Here is a 26,628-nt window from a genome sequence, read left to right on the forward strand (position 1 = left end):
ATATAGATCAATCCATCCTAGAGTAGTCAATGTGAGTATCCAAGGCATTTTACCTCTAGCCAAATTCCTTTATGTTTTCTTAGGTAAATGTATCAATCTCCATTGGTCAAAGTACTTTATGACCCAACAATGTCCTTCTGGATTCTTGGGAGAGAATATCGCCTTGTACCATTCACCCTCACCCAAGGTCATTTATTAATTCTCAAGTGAATTACATCTATCTCCTATGGTCAAAGTCCTTTATGACCCATCCAAGTCCTTCTGGGTTCTCAGGAGAAGATATGTCCAATCCTGTAATTGTCCTAAGCCATTCACCTCTATTAAAAGTACTTTATGACCCAACCAAGTCCTTATAGTTTCTTAAGTGAATGTATCCATATGCCATGGTCAAATTCCTTTATGAACCAAACCAAATTCCTTTATGGCTTCAGGAGATGGTCTTCCCTAATCCTTCAAAGAAATCAACCCTCCCTCTACATTACCCCAAGCTTGTCTCTGAAGTATACAAAATTCACTCTAGGAAGAGGCTTCATGATAATGTTTGCAATCTACTCATTTATGTATATGTATTGGATAAATCCCGCTGCCTTTTGCACCATGTATCTGATGAAGTGGTAATTGATCTTCTCATAATCAAATAGCCCTGCAAGTAGCTTCCAAATCCACAATTCTTCCTAACTGTGGAATTGGATGCAATACTCTACCTCTACGATAGTGAGTGCAAAAAAACTATGCTTCCTACTAAACCAGGATATCATAGCTGATCCCAAGAAGAAACACTTTGGTATGCTCTTTCTATCCTCTTCACTCATGGACCAATCTAATTTGTATATCCTGTAGTCTCACTTCACCACCCGAGACATATCTCAAACCACATTTTTTGTACCACATAGGCATCTCAACCATACTTTGCTACAACCTAATATATCTACCTCTAATCGACCATATATTGGCTCAAGGTGTTCACTGTAAAGAAAATATCATACCTGGTGTTAACCAGGTACATCAAGGATTTGGTCAACTTCCTACACATCATGGGATCCACCAAATTTGAACCTAAATTAGAATCACTCACTTCTTCTGATTAGAAACCATAGGTGTAGTCATGGAATTTCAATCCATCATATGGATCTCCTCAGAATCTAGACAATGAAGATCTCATATACAAATCCAATCCTAAGAAATAATGTATCTAGCCATAATCATTCATTTAAATATCCAAGGCTAACTCCCTTTGACATTGAAGTAGGTCTTCATGTGGTAGTCCTGGCTGCTTCCCTTATCATGGAAGCAAATCCTCCTATCACTGCTACTCTCTCTATCATGTAAGCAAGTCCTTTTGTTGTTGTTGCTCCCTTTGTCATGTAAGAAAGTGATTCTTCTATTATTTCTCCCTCTATCATGTAATCAAATCCTTTTGCTATTTTTTCTCCCTCTTCTCTACTTAACATTTTTCTCCCTCAGTATTGGACATTCTTCCTATCATTTGGCACGGTCTTGGATGTCCTAAAATTATGTACATTTTCCTTTTGAACACCAATCAGTCTGTTGAGTTTATGCTTGAGTCCTAAGGTCATACAAGAAACTATCCATTAGAAACTAGAGAAAAACATCCTTGTAGTCCACTCCCTCTTACTAGGAGAACTCCCTTGCTACAAAATTTCCTTTGTTCTTCCCAATGCTTCCATTTGCTCTCATAATAATTGCCTAGGAAACTTTCATGACGTACCTACAAACCTCATTAAGTAGGTAATGGAAGAATTAATTACAAAAAATAAAAACATACAAAGACAAGAGGCTGACCAAGGAATAATAATAGTAATCAAGGAAGAAATATATGAATTACTTATCTTTTGATTTAGAAGGAAATTGTTGAGGTTTGTAGGGAATTTTCAACCCCTTGATCCTTGCCTACTATCGTGCAACAAGGATATTCCTAATAAAAATTGAATTTGTAAGGCGATAAGTGCAATGAAGGACTAGTATAGGAAGACCTAGGATTATGTTACGCCATGCATGATCTCTAAAGCTTCTTTGTATATTTTCAGTAAATGTAGGTTGATCACTCCATTCTTTCACTACATTTTCTACAACTCTCAATTCAATCATTCTTTCTACAAGACATATAAAATGCATTGCATTCACACATGTTGTATGCAGGTTCATCCACTACATAGCTTCAATTTCATCATGGTCACCTCTCAGGTTGGGATTGGAATACTCCTCCAATGAATATTTCAATGTTCTCAAACTTGTAGTAAAAGCATTGTCCAAAACTAGGTGAACAATATCTCAAGATGAATAATATCGCAACAACTTAGACATAAATGCTTTAAAAGTTGCACCATTTGAATGATATTGAGTTGCAGTAAATATCAAATCGTGTAGCATATCCTCCAATGCATTTCCATTTACAGAAGAGATTCTTGCAAGCAGTTCTGCAACCTCTTCATGCTTAAGATAAGGGACCAATTTGATAACTTCTCTCTCTTCCTCTTTTGTCCATGGCACAACCTCTAAGAACCAAACACAATAACTGATACATTCATCATACAAGAGTTTTGAATAAATAGGGAGAAGAGATAACACATAAGAAACATTGCTGATAATTCCAACAAAATCCTTGGAATAGAACAACTGAAAAATTACAAAATATGATTATGTCACTCTCGAGATAAGCATATTCAAACTTGTAGGAAATGGCTTATCCGATTTCTTAGTGATGAATGCTTTCCATCTATCATATAGAAGAGCAGCAAAATACCTAGATTCTTTAAGAACATTGGAATGCAAGTGAACTATAAATGACCAATCGAATTCCACTCTTTCCTCCATATCCTTATCAAAAGACGTAGAAACTCGGTGCATAAACAATGCAGCATTGATAGTAGCCACATCATTGAATCCTCCAGTCTTATTAGCTTTACAGTACTTTGATTGATGAAAATCAAAATCATTCTCATCATTTATCATTGTGTCAAGCTTCTAGTCACAAAATATTGATAGTCTACTACTGTTGCTAACATGCTGCCTATTTTTAGAGTTTAGTGTCATTCTTTAATCTATACATAAAACCCATAAATCCAATTTCCCCAAGGATTTTCACTTAAGAAATATAATACAAGCAATACATGGCCTTATAAATTCCCTTAAAAACATTCAAAAATGGCCATCAATTGATGCAAGGTTCAAATATTTCCCAACCTAAGTTATGTTAACAAACAAACAAAAACACACTGAAGTGATTTCTTCCATTTTGCTTCCTTCTTGAACATTCCCTGTAAGAAAATCCCTCTCTCAGAAAAACCTAAATAGGTCACAACTTCTCCAAGTAGACCTGTGACTAATATCTGTCTTACCACGACCTGTGACCCTTCCAAATAGCCTCCACAAAACTCACTCCAGATCTCCCTTACTCGACCTCTCTAGATCATATTAAAACTCCTTTAGTGTAGATAATATCCACAAGATATAGTCCTTCACACTTTTCTTTATTGGTTGATCTCTCAACAAATCTCTGATACCATGTTGAATTTTCTATAAGATGAATAGTAGAAACCAATTTTCTTATCTGATAATTACTACTTAATGATCTTTAACAATTTATCTTTATGCCACTAATATCATTGAGAAATTATACACATAAAATCTCAACAGTGATGCAACGAAAATAGTAATATCATAAAGAGACAACCATACACAACAAAGATAACAATTGTTCCCTAGGAAACTTGAACTTGGGAGAAAACCCAAAAAATCTTCTTCTAGGAGAAATTTTCTACAACAAGGTTCATAATTCCAAATTCTCTAAAAATATGTGTCAAAATCCAAGTCCAAACTTCAACCATTTTTTCCTCTATCTGCTCCCTCATGTAGGTATTATAGAAGAGAGATGATAATTTGAATTGGTCAAATGAATATGTCACAATGTGTATTTATACTTATCAAATGGGTGAATTTGACCAAGAGTCACACCCTTTCATGGTGGGGCCAAGTTGACAATTTGGACTGTACATGAAACCCATAAAATGATTTTTTGAATTTTAATTTCCATAATTCTTCTAGGTCGACTTAAGAGAGATCTTGGCATGCAAGAATATATACCGATGCTACAAAAAAATCAACACCATGGGTTTGTAGATATGGCCAACTATTTGGGCACAAGAAGGTTACCTCAACATCTCTCCCCATGAGAAAAGCAACAATTTATTAAGCTTAGTGCCACTTATTCATGGGTTGGGGAGATTTCTTCCATATCGATCCATACTTGATTATCATAAAATGTTTTCGAGAGGACAATAAGCTTAATATTTAGATAATTATCTTCCGGATCCATCACATAATTGAGAAAATTACTGACGCGTTTCGAACCATCAAATGTGGTTCATCATTAGGACAAAAAATATGAAGAGATTTTGATCTAACAAGGATACATAAAGAGCTAGGTTGAATGCAAGGTAAAGAAGAAAACAAAAAATAGTAGTTACAAAACTAAAGAAAATAAAAAGTCAAATAAATATACAAGTCAAATAACAAATAATAAATAGTTAACTGTATATATATATATATATATATATATATGTATATATATATATATATATATATATATATATATATATATATATATATATATGTATATATATATATATATATATATATGTATATATATATATATATATATATATATATATATGTATATATATATATATATATATATATGTATATATATATATATATATATATTGTTATGAAACCAGTGCACAAAAATATAGAAAAGATAGATCAACAAATTCAAAATCAGCCTCTTCAAGGGGGAAACCTCCTTTACATTACACAAATGAACAATTCTTGGATGATACAAATGACAGTACCTCCTTTCTATACATAGGAGGACAAGTGGTCCCAATATAATCAGAGCCTACATAACAAAAATATTGTAGGGGCACAAAAATAACAATAAAAATAGTGGCCTTCTATGCGGCACAATAATAACAACATGGGGACTACATGGACACAACAATACAATAAGGGGGTTGCACTAATAACAATAAGGGGCTACACTAGTAGTAGAGGGACCTAACATACCTCCCTCCTTCAAAAAGTGTTGTTCTCAACGCTTGAGTAGTTTTGGATGCTTATGTATAAAATTCTTGTCCTCCCATGTGGAATCTTCAATGGGTAAGTTCTTCCACTTGATGAGATACTCTGAAATTGATTGATTTCTTAACTATCGGGTTCTTGTTTCTGTGACTGCTTCAGGTTCCAATATGATTTTTCCTTCCTCGTCAAGTTCCGATAATATTGTTTGAATTGGGAGCTTGTCACCTATAACCTTCTTTAAGCATGAAACATGGAAAATTGGGGGCACACGGGAAGATTTAGGAAGCTCCAATGTGTATGCCATAGTACCAATCTTTTGCAGCACTTTTTAAGGACCATAGTACTTTGGTGATAATTTATTATCCTTCCTAGCTTGCTTGAGGGACATTTTTTTGTATGGTTGTAGTCGTAAAAATACCCAGTAGCCTATATCAAAACTTCTTTCGTAGCGATGTTGATCTGCCTGCTGTTTCATTTGATTCTACATGAAAGTGAGTTTATCCTTTTTCTTCTTGATATGTCCTTCTATCTTGAGAGTTTGAGGAGGGGTAATTCCTGCCAATGCATTACAAGATATGGTCAGATTCATTTCTTCTTTCTCTAGGGTTGGTTCTGGTGTATATCCTCTTCTTTTGACGTTTCTTGATCATTTTCTTCCTCCTCTTCACAATCAATGTAAAATAATTTCTTCTTAGCACACTTATGACCTTTAGTGTATTTTCTATCACAACTGTAAAAAGTTTGTTTTCTCCTTTTTCTTCCAATTATTGTGGTGTCAACCTTGTAGGTTGTGGAAGGCTAGGAGCAACTAGGATTTCCTTTTGCCATAATTTTGCTTTTAATTTTTCTTTCCAACCTGAATGCCTTTTCCAATGAATTAGGTTCCCAAAGATGAACCTCATGTTGAATGTTATCCTTTAAATTCCCTATGAAGATATCAATCCTCTGCTTCTCTAGAATATCATTTACCCTTATATTCAATTTTTGGAAGTCCTCAATGTGCTCTGCCATTGAACCCTTTTGTTTGAGATTTATCAATTGGCTAAAGAAGGTGTTGCTCTTTGTATCCTCATAATGTGTTATCATTTCCTTCGTGAAAATTGACCAAGTGACAAGTGGTTTACGAGAACAAAGCCCTTTATACCATAAAAAACTGATTAGGTTCTAAATGTAAAGATGTAATACGTACCTTTTGTAACAATTGCACATCATGTAGATCAAAATATTTTTCCATCTGTAGTATCCATGTTATGGGATCCTTGCCATCAAACTTCCTCATATCTATCTTTGGAATATGGTGGGTCTTCAATTCAATGTTATATTCTATGAAATCATTATTAACATTTATTTTTTTATCATCATGAGTTTCCTCTACTACCTTTTCGTCATTATGAGACCTTTCTTGTAGCATCTTTGTCCCACCTTCCTTCAAACCTTCCATGTCTTTCTTCAAATATTCCATGCCTTTCTTCAAGTTTGCTTTCATATCATCGATATTAGCTTCCATGGCACATATAAAACTATTTATCTTAGCTTCGATCACATTCTTCAAATAATCCATCCAATTGTGCTTACTAGGTGTTTCTATTTTCTTGATTCGAGTCATTAATTTTCTTTCTTTTAGGAGCTCGATATTTAAATGCCTGTAACTCTGTAATTTCAAATATTCAAGTTCTGATTTTTTTTCTTATGGCAGCTCTCTGAGTCCTCTTCCTAACCCCACTAGTCTGATCAATATTGGATTCTTCAATAAAGAGTTATGCCAAATATCCTATAGTGACCTGATTATAGACTGGTTCAGGAAAGTGAACTTGTACGACCTGCCATGTGTCACTGTTTCGACCTTCAGATCTAAGACAAATACACAAAAAAGCACAGTCCGTCTTATTTTCTATAACTTCTTACGAAAATTCAATCTGATGCTCAGAGAGAAATTTATGATGATTTTCCCAAGGTCTCTTTTTTGGAATGTAATTTGGGAGTCTACAAAAACCCTAAATGTCTTGGACCGTATCTCCGAAAATATAACGAAACAAGATTTGAAATTCAGTCCCGAGCTTCACCAAGATATCTGCTCAATTGGGTTTTAATTTCAGAGTCTTCATCTTTGTAGAAAAATAATTATATCGCAAATTCCACGATGACCTGTTTGAGATGGAATTTTAGAGCTTACAAAAACCCTAATTTCCTCATATCATATCTCCAAAAATATAGCGAAACAAGATTTGAAATTCAGACCTGAGGTTCAGAACTATTTCGACTAGAATGGGTTTTCTTTTAGCTTGTGAAACTTCAAAGCGAAAATGTTATAGCAAAAATGTCACGATGGCTTGTTTGAAACAGCGAAACCCTAGAATCCAAAGCCTCATACCAAACGTTATGAAACCAACTCACAAAAAGATAGAAATGATATATCAACTACTTCAAAATCAGCCTCTTCGAGGGGGGAACCTCCTTTACATTACACAAATGAACTATTCTTGGATGATACAAATGAAAATACCTACTTTCTATATATACGATTCTAAGTGGCCCCAATATAATTAGAGCCTACATAACAACAATATTGCAGGGGCATAACAATAAAAATAGTGAGATTCTATGGGGCACAATAATAACAACATGGGGACTACATGGGCACAACAATACAATAAGGGGGTTGCACTAATAACAATAAGGGGTACACTAGTAGTATAGGGACCTAACATATATATATATATGGAAAAAAGGGGAGTCAAATTGAATAATAAAAATTAAAATTAAAATTAAAAAGTAATAATGGTATTAAATCTAATATCTATATATATATATATATATATTAAAAAATAATAATAAATTCGAAATGAATTAAATAATACTAAAAACTAATTACATAATATCATATTAAAGGAATAAAATATATATAAATAAAATCTAAATGAAAAATAGAAACAACCAAATTTAGGAAAGTGGTAAAATAATGAACAATGAATAACAACATTTTAAATAAATAATTATAATATGTCAATTTAATATATAAATGGTAAATCATAATAGGGAAATAATAATAATAATATATATGGAGGAGCGCCGCGCGGGAGAAGCTAGGGTTTCTTGTCGGCTCTGGTTTTGCTGCCTGCGCCTGCGGCGGCTGGGCTTGCCTCTGGTGAGGCTTCCGTCGCCCATCCACCTTCGCTTGGTGACTCATTTCAGCCGGGGGTTGCTGCGTCTGGGGGGTTCTGCTGCTCAAAGGTTCTGGTAGCCGGTGGAGCGGACAGACTTCGGCCTCTACTCCCTTCTCTCAGGTGGTTCTTTTCACCACAGCGTGGCTCTGATCTTCGTCTGCCGTCCCCTGGTTGGTGTGTCTGCTCTGCTTATTTCTCAAGTAGAGTTCTGGTTTTCGTGCTCTATTTTTGGGAGGCGGCGGAGTTATTTTCTTTCTCTACTGGTCATCGGCGGACTTCGGCTCTCTCCGGACTCACTGTTTTGAAGGACCTTCCTAGTCTGTGCTGAACCTTGGTGCGGGGGCGGGGGCTTTGTTGGCCTAGTGGGGGCGAGGTGGCTGCCCCAGCCGCCTCTGCCCCCGGACCCTGAAACGCCTCTGCTCCAGTTGGGCCCTGATGGGCTCCCTTGCTGAGCTGAGGGTTTCTTTTTTTGGTTTTTCGTTGGCTTACCTGGGCAGTTATTGGAAGCGTTGAGGGATCTGTGGTGTGGAGACTGTCTCTGCACTGATTCGTGCCGTCTCTTCAATGGTTGTTTCTGGTTGGTTTTTCTTATGGTTTCTTTGGATATTTGGGCGGTATCTTCCTCTGGCTTCTTCACAGAAGGAGAGTTGAGGGGGTGGGGGGTGTGGCTACCTTGGCTGCTCCTTTCCATTTCGTGCCTCTCCTTTTTGTCTTGGCGGTCATTTCGAACTTTCTGCACTTTCTCCAGGAGCTATTGTTATTTTTCTGTTTTTTTTGGCTTGAAATGGGTAGGGGTATCCTCCTGTTGGGGTTTACAGATCCATTCTTCTTGCTGCCCTGTTTTGAGGGCTTTTCTGCATACTTCTCTTGAAGTATTGTTTTGTAAGTGGTTTACCCACACTACAGCATATGCGTTCAGCATCTACAGCATGTAATTTTCTGAAATTAATGGAAATTACGAATTCTCTTTCTTCGGAAAAAATAATAATAATATATACTAATTTATGATTGTACTTATAAATTATTAAAAATAAATAAGCTTAATAGAAAGAAAATTAAAGAAATAGAGATAATAATAAGAACTAAATAATAACAAAAACGAAAAAATAACATACCAATGGACAAGCAAAAAGAAGGGGAACAACAAAGAAAACCCAAGAAACAAGGAGGAAATTTAGGAAGAAAGAGTTGAGGAAAGAGAAAGAATCCAATTTCCATTGATTTTCTAGCCGTCATCTCTGTTAAGGTTGTTGGCTACATGCTTCTCAATCTCAATGGCTTCCCTAAACTTTCTGTGATGATAATGGGAAATCTTAGCAAGGATACAAGTATCCTCTGTAAAAATTTGATGCTCAGTGTTTGGTGAATGTTCATCAAGAGCCAAAAATTTAGAATGATTATGCTTGATGTCTGCAACATGCTCCTAAATTCTACACTTCACAGAACAACCGGTCTCACCTATATAAGGCTTCCCACATGAACATATTTTGATATTTTGTGAGATTTTCATGATGGACCATGCAAAGGTAACTTTGCTGACAAAAGGGCTACTTACAAAGTACTCTAACAAGGATATTATTGGTCAACATTTTTCAAATATGCAAAGGACTATGGTCATAGTTCTGATAATTTTCAAAGGATGGGAAAACTAGTGTGAGTTGATAAAATTCCCCTACAACCCCAAGTACTTGTCAAACCATTTGAAACATGGGGATTGGAATTTGTAGGGACAATCTATCTGATGTCAAGAAATAAAAAGTATATTTTAGTTTGTACTAACTATGTTACAAAATGGGTAGAAGAAAAATCTCTTTATCAATCTAGTGAAAAATTAGTAGTAGAATTTCTTTTCGAAGATATTCTTACCCATTTTGGTGTCCTAAGAGAAATAATGATAGATCATGGAGCAAAAATTATGTCAAAGGAAGTACATTCCATTGTACAGAAATTCAACATAAATCATTTTAAACCTTCTCCATACCATCCGCATGCCAAAGGATAGGTTGAATCCACAAACAAAGTGTTGGAAGCCATTCTAACCAAGATAGTGTAGTTGCACTAGATAGGCTACTTGAGGCACTTTGGGCTTATAGGACTGCATGGAGGACTACTACAAGATTTACACCTTATGAGTTGGTATATGGAAAACATGTTCTCTTTCCTATTGAATTCCAAGTGAATACCTTTAGGACATCCATGTTGTTGAATATGGACTTTCTAGATGCTCAGAAGAAGAGAATTTCTCAACTTGATGAGTTGGATGAAATTCCACAAGATTTCATCCAATGTACCATTATTTTCTAGGAACAACGATCTAAATGGCATGCCAATTTATCAGGAAGAAAATATTCAAGCCTGGGGACTGGGCCTTTCTCTTTGACTCCAGATTTAAAAACGTTAAAGGAAATCTCACTACATGATGGATGGGACCTTATGAGGTTGAGGTTGTTTTTGATAATGGCTCAATGAGAATAAGGAATATTGATGATGAGATGGCTCCCTTTGTGTTTAATGTTCATCTATTGAGACTCTATCACAAACTCATCTCCAAAGAAAAAAATGTTCAAGACATTATGCAATGTCAAAAAATGGAGGTAGTAAGTGGGGAGCCTTCCACTCCCTCTTTCACATTTCACATCTAATTTTATTTTATTTCCAATATTTGTATGCATAAATATGTATATGACTAAAAAGGAAAAAATATATGTAAAAAGAAAAAAATAAAGAGAAATAATTAGTCTAGTTATGAAAATCAGCTTGTTGATGTAGCTAAATGTGGGCTTGCTTGAAAACCATCTTGATAGCAGGCTAGCCCTTGTTGAATTTTTCATGCTATAAATATTTTTCCGTAATATTTAAATTATTTTTATTTTTATCATGTTGGATGCCTTCCAAATTTTTTTTTCCCATAGGCTTCATCACATTGTCAAGGGTCAAAGTTAGATGTTTTTATGGTACCTAGAGGTTTGCATACATAAATGGAAGCTTCTCTCATTAATGATAGAGGGGATTCCTTAATGTTACTTTTTTATTAGATCTTGTAGGAGACGTAACTTCATCTCATCTATTCATTCCTAGCAAGATGTACTCGAGCACCTTGACATTCATTAACATCAAAGGTGAGTTGTCTCGCATTGGTTAACAACTTTTATCATTGGCTAGTAATCCAATGATTTCCTTCTATTTTCAACTTCAACAAATATTTTCACATAGATGGAATTTTGTTATGATTTGAATGTGGTGAAGATCATTGGTTGAAGAATTTGAAAACAATTGTAATTTTTAGCGTGTTAATAAAATGGGCTTAGTATACAAGGTATCAAGGACAAGCTGGTTGTTTAAAAAATTGGAGGCTATCTTGTACCCTTGATAGGGCTCATATCAAAAGGGGCAAAATTTCTTCCTTGTTATAGAGATTGAGACCAACATCATCCTTTGTTATTCACTTCCTTGTTTATTATTGCTCCTAAAATTATTTTTCTGAGGCATCATCAAATTTTAGCATTGGATTGTTGCCTTTGAATTTTCAAATTGATTTCAACCTATTACAACAATTAAAAACAATTCAAAGTTATAACTTTCACAAAATATAATATGGTACTAGAATAAAATAGGTGGTATTGGAAGACCTATAAGTGATATTCTTACTTCCCAACATAGCTATTCAATTTTTTTTAACTCAAGACCTTCAACATCAAACTAGTTACAACCAGGTATTGGTGATTGAATTGTTACCGAGGTAAAGATATCTATGATCCATTTTTTATCTTTTAGAAACAAAGGGATTTATTTTTGTATATATAATCAATCATCTTGTACTTGTTACCCTGTTTCATTCTATTTTCCTTCCCACATCCCATTCCTAACTCTATACCACATATCCTTACTTAGCCTTTACCTCAAATCATTTTTTTATAATCAAAAGTATATGGTTAAACCTAAATATTTACTCATACATTTTTCCTTAGTCATGTTACTCATATCATACTAAGTGTTTATACTTTTCTTATGACAATAAACACATGTAGCACTACCATATTCCCCGTAATGATGACAAATGTTGTGCTAACTCCCAAGTAATACATTGTTGAATCATCTCACAAACCAGCACAACCTATAATATATGTGTGGTTTGTTGTAACGTATGTTGGTTATATGTAACTGCCCAAGCTTTGACCATTCATCCATACATTTAAATTTCCATGTGTTTGTGGGTTGGTTGGGCCTTTGTGGGCTACTAGATTAGTGCCATGTGGCACTTACCCCATTAGCCCATTCGTGTGCCTAGTCACCTATCTTAACAACTTGCCTTGACACATCATATATGATACGTGTAAACTATACTGCCATGTCAGACTTTTGTGGGTCCCACCAAATACTGACTGGGATGCCACATGGAAGTCTATGGAAGTGTAACATGGCACCCTATGGGTCCCACCTGCATATAATTTTTGTTATTTGTTCCAAACCTTAGATGACCATAACTTTGTCATACATGCTTGGATTGAGGTGTCGTTCATGATGTTGGAATCGTCTCGATGAGATCTATGACTTGCTGCCAATTTTCTAAGATTTGAGTACTTCATTTTTTTATATTTTTGGTATCCTCTTAGATCAATCCCTCCAACTAAGGAGATTTTGGGCATCCAAAATCCTTACCAATCAATAGGTAGGTAAGGGAATTGATCCCTCTCTTTCTCCTTTTCAATCCATTGTTCCTTGCTAGGATGCATTCCTTTGAAACCCACACAAAGGTACTCCACATTTCCCTGTCGTGAAGTCCTAGTTATTTGTTTTAGGACGATCTCTTCGGGAAACTTGTCCAAGTATTCTGGAGAAAAATCACTCACTAATGAAACTTGACCACTCTCCTATGGATCCATGATCATGGGCGGTTCATAAAGTTTCAAGTTCTCAACATTGACTATGGAATACACCTGCACATATGCTAGAAGATCAAGGTGATAAACATTTGTCCCAATATTTTCTAAGATGGCGAATAGACCATATCTAATTGGTTTCAAATTATTACCTTCTCCCTTCAACCTTTCCTTGCTGATGTGAAGCCATACTTGGTCTCCAACCTAGAACTGATCATTAACTTTGTGTTTGTCATGTCAGGCTTTATATTGTTCTTGATTCTTCTCCAAATGTTCCTGCACTACTTGATGAATCATTTGGATCCTTTGAATGAACTTGCAAGGCTTGTCTTCATCACTTCATTCATTGGAATCCTAATATTTCCCAAAGACCAAATATAAGGGCGCTTTTGTAAAGTACCCAAAGCATGTCTCAAATGGTGAACTTTGAGTAGAAGAGTGCAAAGCCCTATTGTATGCATGTTGAACATAATGTATCTGTTCATCCCACAACTTAGGATGATTGTTGTAATAACCTCAAAGAAAATGAACCAAAGGTCTATTGAAAACATTTTTTTATCAGTCGGTCTGTGAATGTAAAGCTATACTCCTCTTTATCTTGGTGCCCATCATCTTCTACAAGCTTGTCTAAAAATATCCAAGGAATTGAGAATATTGATTTGAGACAATGGATGTGGGTAGTCCAAAATGGACCCATACATGTTGAAAGAAAAGTTGGACAGTCTACTCATTAGTAAACTAGTTTTTGCATGGAATCAAGACACACATCTTGTTAAACCTATCCAATACCACATACAAGTTTTCATGACCCTTTTTCAACAAAGGAAACCCTTTACGAAATCCATGGAGATACTCTCCCAACGATGAGAAGGAACCAAGAGCGGTATGTACAACCCCAATTTTATATTAGTGGGCTTGTAAATAGAGCACATCACACACCCATTTACATATTTGGTTACAATTTATTTAATCTAAGGCCAATAAAAAAACCTTTGTAAATGAAAGGGTTTTTCCTACCTGAAAGTGATCAGACACAAGAGAAGTGTGAGCTTCTCATATTACATGGACTCTTTCACTTGTAGGAATACATAACTTCCAAAGATGCTAGAGTAACTTATCCCACAAATGGTAATTGTCCACCCATGATCCATGGGTTAGAGTCTCATAAACTTTTTTAAAATATTCCTAAATAATAGACTTTTCAACATAGCTATCACGAGATGAAGAAGAATTCTTTAAAACAATAGATGCAAAAATAAGAGGCCTAGAAATCATATCTTCCACTTTGCTACTTGTACCCTTCTTGTACTTGATTACCAAATGAAATTATTGAAGGAATCCCATCCACCTGAAGTGACGAATTTGCTACAATTTAGTCTATGACTAGAGATACTGTAAGGGTTGAAGGTCTGTATGTATGATAGTCTCCTTCCATATCAAGTAGTGCTTCCATTTCTTGACACTTTGAACCAAGGAATATTATTATTTTTCATATGTGGGATATTTAACAACAAATAGAGAAAGTCTTTGAATGGTAAAAAATGGTTTACAATGCCGCATCAATATTGCACCCATGGCATATCCACTAGCATCTATCTTGATCTTGAATGGTTGTTGAAGGTACTATTATCACTCAGGTTGTTCCCTTTGACTCCCAAGGGAATACGGCTGAGGTAACCACAAACCAATATTTGGACTGCAGGTCCTAGCCTACCTACAATCAGAGAGGGCTCTCTCTTTATAATTTAACTTTGTTGATGATAATTTTAGGCTAGTTATTGAGTTCAAGGGGTTTTGTTTGAGTTTGGTGGGATGGATGAGGCTTCCAAGTAGAGAGGAAATGCATAGTATGATGAGTTCAAACCATTGGGCGTGGAGTCATGGAGTAGGACTGCTGGTGCGTTTTCTTGGTCACAAGAAGAATATGGAGCAAGCTAGTTGCACATGTAACAATGATTCAAGCTAAAAGGATGGAATGAGGGCTAAGGAATGAGAAGCAATTAAGAATTTCCCATTCAGCTTAACAAAGGGAAGGTGAATGAGCTCTATCTAGGAGCAGTCAAGAATCCCTAGATAAGTGTCAAACATGAGTGAATTAGGGGGAATATGAGCCAAAGGGAATTCATATTCATTACCAATTCGGATGAAAACATAAAGAAACAGTAGAAATTGAGCATAGAGTGCAGCCAAGCAAGTTCTAAGCTAATCTTTCTTTCTGCTATTTAGACGGTGATATATGTATGATATAAACATATATGAATTTAAAATAGAGATACGAAACACTTATTGAGTCATGTTGCAGCACAAAGATTCCATATTCATTCTTCAAAACATTAATAACACAGTAGACAGTCCGTCCTCCAAGCTTTTAGCAGTCTTTGATTAAAGAAAACATATCAGATATACAGAGCGAGTCTCTCTTGGGGTGCATTAACCAACCAACCCCCTAAATAGTAAATTAGGGTGATTTTATAAGTAAAATATCTACAAGAATCAGATCTGAGATAGATCTGATATAATAAGTGTCTTTAACCTAACATATGCTTGAAATAAATGCAAGAAAATATCTTCGAGCTGCGCTGGGGGTAGTTGTATCAAAAGGGAGTTAATGTGTTGTCTTTACGGCTCTGTGCTGATCACTTAGCTATAACTGTGCTTTGGGTTTTGATCCCCTGCTCTTGAGTGGTTCTGAGGTGCAGTAACTGTGATTTGAGAGTTTTGAAATAGCTTCACCGCTTTCTTTGACTTTGCTTGGGGCCTTCAATGTTCTCCTGCTTTGGAAATACGGATTTCCACCAAAAACACTAACTGATAGTCTTCGCCGCTTCCTCTGATACACTTTCACTGAACCTGGGCTCTTTAATGTCTTCTGAATGCTTTAAATTGTCCCATTGACATTTTATGGCTGCTGTTCGGACCTCTGTTGCCTTTAGAACTGTCTTTGCCCCTTTTTTGAACCTATGTGAAGAAATTCCTGTGAATTTGCGAATTTTGGGCCTGCTGGTAGTTGCGCCATGAGAGGGCTTCCATTTTGGCCAATTTCCCTTAAGCGCTAATCGCGCATCAAAAACTGCCTCGGTTTTTCATTCAGGGCATCCGTTGTGCAGATTTCGCGCTTCGCCCTTTCTGACGATGACGTCAGCGGTGGGTCCCAGTATGGCGTTGACGTGGCAAGGTGACGTCAGCAGTACGGCCGGGTGACGACGTGGCAGTACGGTGGCAGCGACGTGGCAATACGGTGGCAAGGACATGGTGGCAGGAGGCCGACGCAGGATGATGATGTCATGATGACGTGGTGCTGACGTAGGAGGGTGGAAGGCGGTATCTGGTTTTCCCCGCACCACCTTTCTGCACAGGCAGTATTGGTGGAGGGGCCTTCGAACACACCAGGAGGCTGACACGTGGCGGGGGTACGACGGGGAAACCGCCCATCCCCCGGACGTTAACCTCCGGCAGATCGGGATGTAGGAATAACCACCCACCATTGATCTCGGGCGCTGTCCATCGGACGGCTGGCGGGTTGATTGGGGTGGCGTGCAACTTTGGAGTGGGGCCCGCGCGAATATAAAAATAATATTATGCTGCGGGGGGTTCAAAACTTTAGGAAATGTGGGTTCTGCGGGTTAATTTAATGTTTAACCAAACTATTAAACATTGGACACTGGGGAAATGATTGCGGAGGTAGAATTATAAGGTTTTTAAGGGTAAATGGGTGGATATAGGTTATTGGCCTAACCAGAGGTTTAGACCAATCCCAGGGTTATGACACGGATGGGTTCATAATAGTCCCAGGTGGACTATTATATCCCAGAACTGTATGTACATAGCTATAGTGCTATAGGGGGGATATGTAATATTTTTGGGATTTTTTATAGCTTTTTGTAAAATGGGGGGTAGGGAAATGATCTAGGGAGCTAGATAGTAGAGTTAGGAGTTAATATGAATTGGTGAGGTGAAGTGTAGGGGAGAGGCTAAGTTTGTGAGCTGAAACTTAGACATAGGAAGTGAATGGACTGTGGAGACATGATTTTACACAAGAAATGTGGCTTCTTTTCACTGAAGAAAGTCAAAGCTTGACTTGGTGCCTTAAAAAAATGAAGTGATAACAGGACTGGTTGGGCAGATCCCAAGGTCCTCAAGGGGATGTTAGTGAGTGATTTGGGGAATGAGAAGAAGGGGGAGTTAGACATGCCTCGCTTGAGCTCCTCCAAAGGGGAATTTCCTTGCACTTGTGATCTAAAATAGATATAACACTTGAAAACATGAAATGGATCACACAGCTTGATTCTGCAGCCACAAAACTACTTACCCAGCCTACTTACCTAGCATTTTTTCTTCTTTTTGCATGGGTGCACTTGGACTTGCAGAACCTGATTATCCTTTTTTCTTTTTGCTGTCCGCCTATCTAAATCTACACTTATTTCTTCCAAGGGCCTAGATTAAGCAGTTAAGCTCCTTTGTTTCTCTACCTACCTACAAATCTGCCAAGATTAAATTGTTTGGACGATCTTCATTCTCTACATTCTAGAACAAGAAATTGAAACCTAGGGAAGCCAAGATTAAGTTGTTTGGCCTTCCCTTAATAGAAAATTCTTCAAAAGGGAATAACTTATCAAAATTGGAATAGAGCAGTGGCATTTAGACTGGCACACTTTCATGGTCTTTTATTTGGCCTCTTTTGGAAATATGGAGCTTTGCAGTATGCAAAGTATGACATATTTGGCACTTTCAACTGTCAATCATGAAATATGAACACCTGTTGCAACAGGAGGCTAACAGTGCCTCCACTTGGGGATGGCTTTTCCTTGCAAAAAGCCAAGAACAGTAGGTCTTTGCCTTGATCTTCTATTGCTGCTGTAGACTGAAACTTCCCTTGTGCTGGCTGTCAAATGATTGAAACTTTGAAACCTGAACACACCATTCTCATCAACTGAATTTTTACAGCATAGCAGCATCGCCTGCTTTCTTCTGGGTTCTCTATTATTACATGCACCTGTGCTTGAGAACCTGCCTTTGAAATAAACACAACATAGGGGAACAAAACTGAAGCACTTCCCTTGATTCTGTCTTGAAAAAGGGTGCTGATGTAAACTGAAAAATCCTCTTTTCTTTTAATACCATTGTCGGAAAGAATTGCCTGCTCTTTTGCTGTGATTAATGTAATGACAGAGATCTGGATGGAGGACTTGCTTTGGTTCTGCCTTTAGAAAAACTCTCCTGCACTGTTCCATTATTCAGCCTGCTAAAAAAAACAAAGTGCTGAAAATACAAGTATTTATGTACAAATATAATACAGCTGTGTTGTGTTCAACAATAGGGAGCATAATAATTCTTTAGCATTCGGCCATTGACAGGGCCTTCTTCAGTTATGTCGTCCTCTACAGATTTGAGGAAATATGTGTTATTGCCCTGCACAACGCTAATAACAAATGGACCTTTCCATAAAAAATCAAATTTTGCATGTTTGCCTTTGTCTTCTCTTCGTGAGTCCCACCTTAGAACTTTGTTGCCAACATAGAAATCTTCAGCCTTAACTCTCTTATCAAACATCTTTTTGAGCTTCTCTTGCAAAATTTGAGCTCTGTTATAGACCTGTTCTCTTGTTTGCTGAAGATGAATGATCTGGTTTATTCTTCTTTGAATATCATTTGGTTATGCTTGGATCTCTTGTAACAACTTGATGATAGGAATGCCCAAGGAAGATGGAAATCTGGCCTCCATGCCATACACCAGCTCATAAGGGCTCATCCCAATGGATTTCTTTGTTGAAAGTCTATCTGCCCATAGGGCATTTGTGAGCTTTCTATGCCAGTTCTTTTTGTTTTCCTCTAGCACTTTCTTTATGATGTTGATGAGGCTTTTGTTGGATGATTCGGCCAAGCCATTACCTTGAGGGTAATAGGCTGTGGAGTGGCCCAAGGTAATGTGAAATTTATGGCAAAAATTGATCATCTTTTTGGATTTGAAGGCAGCGGTGTTATCAGTAATGATCTTCTCAGGGCAGCCAAATCTAGATAGGATGTTGGTCTCAAGGAATTGGATAATGATGGAGTCATTGGCCTGTCTACATGGGATGGCTTCAATCCACTTAGTGAAATAGTCGGTGGGTATTAGAATCCACTTATGCTGTCCTGAGGAAGAGGGGTGGATTTCTCCAATGAAGTCAAGACCCCATTGTTGAAAAGGTTTTTTGGTTGAGATGGGCTTAAGAGGCAGAGGTAACAGCTTTCTTTTGCCCTCAAAAATTTGGCATTTATGACATGAGATAGCAAACTTCTTTACATCTGTAAACAGAGAGGGCCAATAGAAACCAGCCCTTAAAATTTTATCCGCAGTGGACTTCCAATATAGATGTCCTCCACAATCCCCTGCATGGAATTCTTTCATGACATTGTTAGTTTCATTCATGGTTAAACAATTAAGCAGTATGCCTTCATGATTTTTCCAAAATAAAACACCATCTATGACACAAAACTTTGAAGCCTTCATTTTCAAAAATCTTTTCTTGGTTCTGGACAATCTTGGGGGAGCAAACAGGCTTAACAATACAAAACATATATTAGCATACCATGGGGATTGCAAAAAGGTTTCATTGATCTGTGGAGTCGCCATCTCCTGTTCATTGTCCAGTTGGTTAATGTCTAAGGCTTAAAAGTTTGTTTCGGACATCAGTTTGGCTAAACCTTGTCCCTTTATGAGCTTGGTTGGTTTTATTTCTATGTCATACTCAAGGATGTTAGCAATCCACTTGCCTCTTTTGCCTTCTAGCCCCTCTTGGGTTAATATGTCGTTTACAACAGCATTTGGGACATAGGCAATCACATGTGAATATAAAATGTAAACTCGGAAATCTTTGATTACTTTAACAAGGGCATAGGCTTGCTTCTCCATGATTTGGTACTTCAAAGGAGCATCTCTTAAGGCTCGGCTAAAAAATGCAATTGGCTTTTCAGCTCCTTGATCATCCTTTTGCAAAAGGACAGCAGCTATGGTGTGCTCAGATGCAAATGAGAATATGATGAAGTCCCTATCAAATTGTGGACTTGTGAGGACTGGGGCTTGGGTTAAGGCAGTTTTGATACTCTCAAAGGCTTGCTTGGTTTCGAGAGACCATTTTACCTTGGCATCCTTTTTTAACATGTTGCTTAACAGTCTTATCAGCTCGGCTAGATTTGGGATAAATCTCCTTAGGAAATTGATCTTTCCAAGGAATGCTTGCAACTCTTTTATGTTTCTTGGATATGGGATTTGCAAAATGGCTTGGATCCTTTCCGGATCTATTCTAATACCATCTTTTGATATGATATGGCCTAGTAATTTACCTTCTTCAAGGCCAAAGAGAGACTTCTTGGGGTTCAAGGAAATGCCATATTTCCTACATGTCATGAATATTTGCCTCAAATGTTTTAGGTGCTCTTGATCAGATTTGGAGAAAGGGGTTAAGTCATCAAGGTAGACAACTAGGAAATCATGTATTTCCTTGGCAAATGCAATATCCATCGCCCTTTGAAAGGTAGCACCAGCGTTTTTAAGTCCGAAAGGCATCTTCACATATTTAAATGTTCCCCACGGTGTGGTAAAGGCTGTCTTGTCTTGGTCATCCGGGTGAACCAGTATTTGATTGAAACCTGAAAAGCCATCTAGTAAAGAGATTCTAGATGACCCCACTACTCTTTGTAGGATGTGGTCCATTTTTGGCAATGGGTAGTGGTCTTTTAGGGAGACTTGGTTTAAATTTCTTAGATCTACACATAGCCTAATCTCACCTGTCTTCTTTCTTGTGGGAACAAGATTGGATACCCATTCAGAAAATCTGATGGGTGCTATGATACCTGCTTCAAACATTCTTTTCACTTCCTTTTCAATCAATGGGAGAAGCACAGGATTGATTCTCCTTAGTTTCTGTTTGAAGGGCTTTTGATTTGGTTTTAAGGGAATGGTGTGTTGGATCATTGAGGTGTCATAGGACTTCATGTCCTCATAACTCCAAGCAAATACATCTTGGAATTCTTTGAACAAATCAACATATTTGGGCTTTTGATCATGTGGCAAAGATTGAGATAGTTTGATCATTTTGGGATTCTCTGTTGTCCCAATGTTGTGTTCTTCTATAGCAGCGTTTAAGGGCTGCATTTTTGGTTTTCTAGGAACATCATTTGCATCAAACATATCTTCTAACAGAGTGAGGCCAGTAGGGAGAAAGTTATCTTTTAGATTAACGATCTCGGCCTCTGTTTTGGCTATTTCCTCCAAATGCATCTGTTTCAGCTCTTCTATGTTTGTATTGTCAAAAATAGTTGGGTTTAGCATTTGTTTGGCTGTTACAATGGTTACAGCCTACTGATTTTCATTTGTTTGCTGTTGTTCATCCGTCATATCATCCATGTCAATGTTAATATTTGAAAACTCATGCTCAAGAGTGAGGAAATTGTTAATCTGGGTATCATTTTCAAACACTTGCCAATCTTTAACATTATTTGGGATAGCAGGCCTATGTTTTATCTCAGTAGTGAAATGGTGATTTGGCTCAAAGGGTAGCTTGCATGTACTAGCAAAAGTGGCTAGGTTGTGTGCATGAATGTTATGATCTCTTGAGATCTTGGCAAGCTTGGATTCAGTGAATGCATTGAGTATATTAGTGGCAGCAGTCCTATAGGCCCTCATTCTATTGTCATTAGTAACAAAGTTGCCTTTCATTTGCTGTATGACTAAATCTGAGTCACCTAGAATGGATACTTTCGCAGCTCCTAGAGCTTTGAGCAGTTTAAGGCCTAAAAGGAGAGCCTCATACTCTGCCATGTTATTGGTGCATTTGAAATTCAATTTGTAGGCATGGCCTTCTGCATGATTGTTATGTATATTGTGAATCCATACACCTACCCCTGCTCCTAACTTGTTGACAGAGCCATCAAACTCTAAATACCATGTGATTTCTTGCTTGTGGTTAGTATCAAGAGTTTCAGTCATTCTTACAGTGGGCAGATTTGAATTTTCTATTTGGGGAGGTTCTTCTTGTATGCTGGTTTCCATGATTGTTTTGATAGTTTCATCAGTATGGACAACCAATTCTTCATTGGTGTGTGTGTCCAGTTCTAAAGCCAACGACTTATCATCAGTGGGAGGACTTGTTTCATCATTAAATAAAATAAAAGAATCCATATCAGAATGGATTGAAAAAATAGGAAAATTTTGGGGGTTGTCCTCACTAGTTACCACATATTTCATCAATGTTTCTCTATAGAGTCTCTTTGGTTGCCCAAAGACAGATATAGTGGTATAGGAGAGGTCTAGTTGGAGAGATCCTTGGAGTTTTGCTCCCTAAGATCTTGACAATAACATGCCATACTTTGGTGGAATGTTAGCGACCACCACATCCATGAGGATTGTCTTGTTGGGATATTGGACTAAGGAGACACATAAGTCTTTGATTAAGCCTAAACACCTGACCTGACTTGAGTCAAAGGAAAATAAGTCTTTGTAGGGTCTTGTAACATCAAGGTTTAGCTTCTCCATTACAGCTTTGGGCATAAGGTTGTGTGAGGCACCTGAGTCAAACATAGCATTATGTAATATTTTATCATGAATGTGCAAACTGACATAGAATGGTAACACAGCTCCATGTCCTTTTTTACCATTGACTTCAGGACCGAAAAGGAGCTAAGGTTGATCATCTAATACATTCACATCATCCCTACTTTCTGGCATTTGTAGTGATCTTTTGATTTGCTGCCTATAGATATCATGTTTGGCAAGTTCAGATAAAGGGATGGATATCTTCAGTTTACCTATTTCTGCCTCTAAATCAAAAGGTTTTTCTGACTGTGATTTAGTATTGTGACTGGCAGATTTTCCCTTTTCAATTGCACTTTCAACGGTTTTTTCTTGTTCTTCGTTGATTTCTTGAACTATTTCTGATTTGGAAAGTTTTTTAGGATAGCTGTTCAAATCTTCTTTTGAGGAAGAAGGTGGCAGAGAGTGATCATTAGAGGGCTGCATGTCTGTGACATCCTCTATGGTGACATCCTTTGGATTTGGAATTGTTTTATCAGCAGTTTCTATGAGGGCAGCCTTTTCTTTGATCTTCTTAGGCTGTTTGGTATCACTTGGTTTAACCTTTTCGGGCACATCTATGGTTCTTGTCCTCAGCTTATACTGTTTGTGGACCTCGTAAACAGCTGAATCATAACCCTGTTTAAAGTCAAAAGACTCACCAGACTTAGTTTGAAATTGATTAAAGTCATGCTCATCTTGGTCTGCTTGGGTTAGGAAAATTTGTTGCTCAGCCTTCAAATCCACCAAGTTCATGTGAGTGTCTTCTGTCTGTTCACTAGATGTAGATGCTTCAGCATAATTTTCATGAAAAGGAGGCCTTACATCATGGTCTGGGCTAGACCTACCAGCATTTGTGTTCTGAGTTTTCCGAAAATTTGGGTTCCTTATGGTATTAGGTTGTTGTCCTTCCCATGATGACTTCCTCTCAACACTCTCCACTCTATCTCCCAGCCTGTGCATGCCACTGATAATAGCATCCAGCTTTTGATCTAAGGCTGAGGGTTCCTCTTTAAAGGTGTTTCTTCTCTCAGTTCTAGCTCTTTTTCTTTTGGCAATTAGATTTGCCTCTACGCTAACAACAACATTTTGCATGTCTGCAAGGGTTTGAGGGGCTCTTTCCCTTAGCTGATAAGCCATGTTAGTATCAAAACCATCAGGGAATCTATACAAAGAAAGATCAGGTGGAGGTCTTAAGTTCTGTGGTATTGCATTATAAACATTATTGAATCTTGCACAGTAGTCCAAGACAAACTCTTGAGGGCCTCTTTTGATGGTGTCATATTCAGATAATATATGCAAGGGGTCTTTCTTTTTCTCCCATCTGTTGATAAATGACTTGTATAAGGCTTCTGGGTCTACTATGGAATTGGCTGTGAGTGCTCTAAACCAAGTCCTGACATCACCTGTCAAACTTTGGACGAAAATCTTCATTCTCACGCTATCATCATCAATCTTGTAGTTCTCAAAATAGTCTTGCATTTTCTTGGTATGTTGAAGGGCTGTGCAAGAACTAGTTCCATCAAAATATGTGATTTTAGTTTGATAATCCTGAGGCATAGCCCCAGGATTTGCAGGTAATTGCAGGGGTGCATATCTATTGGCCATGTTTACAGGGATAAGTGGAACAATAGGAACAGCCAGAACAATTGTAACAACAGTGGTGGTAATGGTAGTATGTGCAGTGAATGGAGGTGTGGAAGGAGTGCTTTGAGAGGTGGATGATGAGCAAGGGGAAGTAGGGGTTGAACGAAATAAAACTTTGACAGGGGTTGGAACACAACTTGGCTGAACTATTTCAGGGCTAGAATCAACAAAATCTTCTCTTCGCTCTAGCTTCCTGAGGTTCCTTGGGATTAAATTCGGATTTTCAAAAGTAGCTGGGGGGTTTGGGTCTGGATTTGACCTTGTATAACGTGAGTTCCTTTTGGGAGCCAGATTCTGAACCCGTTTTGGTATTTTCTGTGAATGTTTTCAGAATTAGCAAGGAACTGATCAAATGTTGGAATGACTATGTATAACTTAAAGCTAGCATGAAGATTGACTGAAGCAGCATTTATTTACTCCTGTGAATGCAAAGCAAGAACAATTTCAAAGGCTCCCTGGCTGACATTCAGGCTTCATCTGTAGTTTTAAGGAATATACAAAAATTGGAAAATTCATTGGTTCCCCAGTGGAGTCGCCATTATGTTATCACTCAGGTTGTTCCCTTTGGCTCCCAAGCGAATACGGCCAAGGTAACCACAAACCAATCTTTGGACTGCAGGTCCTAGCCTACTTGCAATCAGAGAGGGCTCTCTCTTTATAATTTAACTTTCTTGATGATAATTTTAGGCTAGTTATTGAGTTCAAGGGGTTTTGTTTGAGTTTGGTGGGATGGATGAGGCTTCCAAGTAGAGAGGAAATGCATAGTATGATGAGTTCAAACCATTGGGCGTGGAGTCATGGAGTAGGACTGCTGGTGCGTTTTCTTGGTCATAAGAAGAATATGGAGCAAGCTAGCTGCACATGAAACAATGATTCAAGCTAAAAGGATGGAATGAGGGCTAAGGAATGAGAAGCAATTAAGAATTTCCCATTCAGCTTAACAAAGGGAAGGTGAATGAGCTCTATCTAGGAGCAGTCAAGAATCCCTAGATAACTGTCAAACATGAGTGAATTAGGGGGAATATGAGCCAAAGGGAATTCATATTCATTACCAATTCAGATGAAAACATAAAGAAACAGTAGAAATTGAGCATAGAGTGCAGCCAAGCAAGTTCTAAGCTAATCTTTCTTTCTGCTATTTAGACGGTGATATATGTATGATATAAACATATATGAATTTAAAACAGAGATAAGAAACACTTATTGAGTCATGTTGCAGCACAAGGATTCCATATTCATTCTTCAAAACATTAATAACACAGTAGACAGTCCGTCCTCCAAGCTTTTAGCAGTCTTTGATTAAAGAAAACATATCAGATATACAGAGCGAGTCTCTCTTGGAGTGCATTAACCAACCAACCCCCTAAATAGTAAATTAGGGTGGTTTTATAAGTAAAATATCTACAAGAATCAGATCTGAGATAGATCTGATATAATAAGTGTCTTTAACCTAACATATGCCTGAAATAAATGCAAGAAAATATCTTCGAGCTGCACTGGGGGCAGCTGTATCAAAAGGGAGTTAATGTGTTGTCTTTATGGCTCTGTGCTGATCACTTAGCCATAACTGTGCTTTGGGTTTTGATCCCCTGCTCTTGAGTGGTTCTGAGGTGCATTAACTGTGATTTGAGAGTTTTGAAATAGCTTCACCACTTTCTTTGACTTTGCTTGGGGCCTTCAATGTTCTCCTGCTTTGGAAATACGGATTTCCACCAAAAACACTAACTGATAGTCTTCGTCGCTTCCTCTGATACACTTTCACTGAACCTGGGCTCTTTAATGTCTTCTGAATGCTTTAAACTGTCCCATCGACATTTTATGGCTGCTGTTCGGCCCTCTGTTGCCTATAGAACTATCTTTGTCCCTTTTCCGAACCTATGTGAAGAAATTCCTGTGAATTTGCGAATTTCGGGCCCACTGGTAGCCGCGCCATGAGAGGGCTTCCATTTTGGCCAATTTCTCTTAAGTGCTAATCGCACATCAAAAATTGCCTCGTTTTTTCATTCCGGGCATCCGTTGTGCAGATTTCGTGCTTCGCCCTTTTTGACAATGACGTCAGCATGACGTCAGCGGTGGGTCCCAGTAGGCGGTGACGTGGCAGGGTGACGTCAGTAATACGGCCGGGTGACGACGTGGCATTACGGTGGTAGCGACGTGGCAATACGGTGGCAAGGACACGGTGGCAGGAGGCCGACACAGGATGATGACGTCATGGTGACGTGGTGCTGACGTAGGAGGGCAGAAGGTGGTATCCAGTTTTCCCCGCACCACCTTTCTGCATAGGCAGT

General features: G+C 37.7%; 1 pseudogene; it reads right to left on the reverse strand.

The window, feature by feature from the left end:
- Positions 1-1,914: 1,914 nt before the first annotated feature.
- On the reverse strand, positions 1,915-3,054 carry LOC149236059 (BTB/POZ domain-containing protein At5g60050-like; annotated as a pseudogene).
- Between the last annotated feature and the right edge of the window lie 23,574 nt (positions 3,055-26,628).

Source organism: Pinus tabuliformis, chromosome 8, assembly GCF_031772625.1.
Source record: "Pinus tabuliformis cultivar Carrire ecotype Pingquan chromosome 8, CPIR1, whole genome shotgun sequence".
NCBI lineage: Eukaryota > Viridiplantae > Streptophyta > Pinopsida > Pinales > Pinaceae > Pinus > Pinus tabuliformis.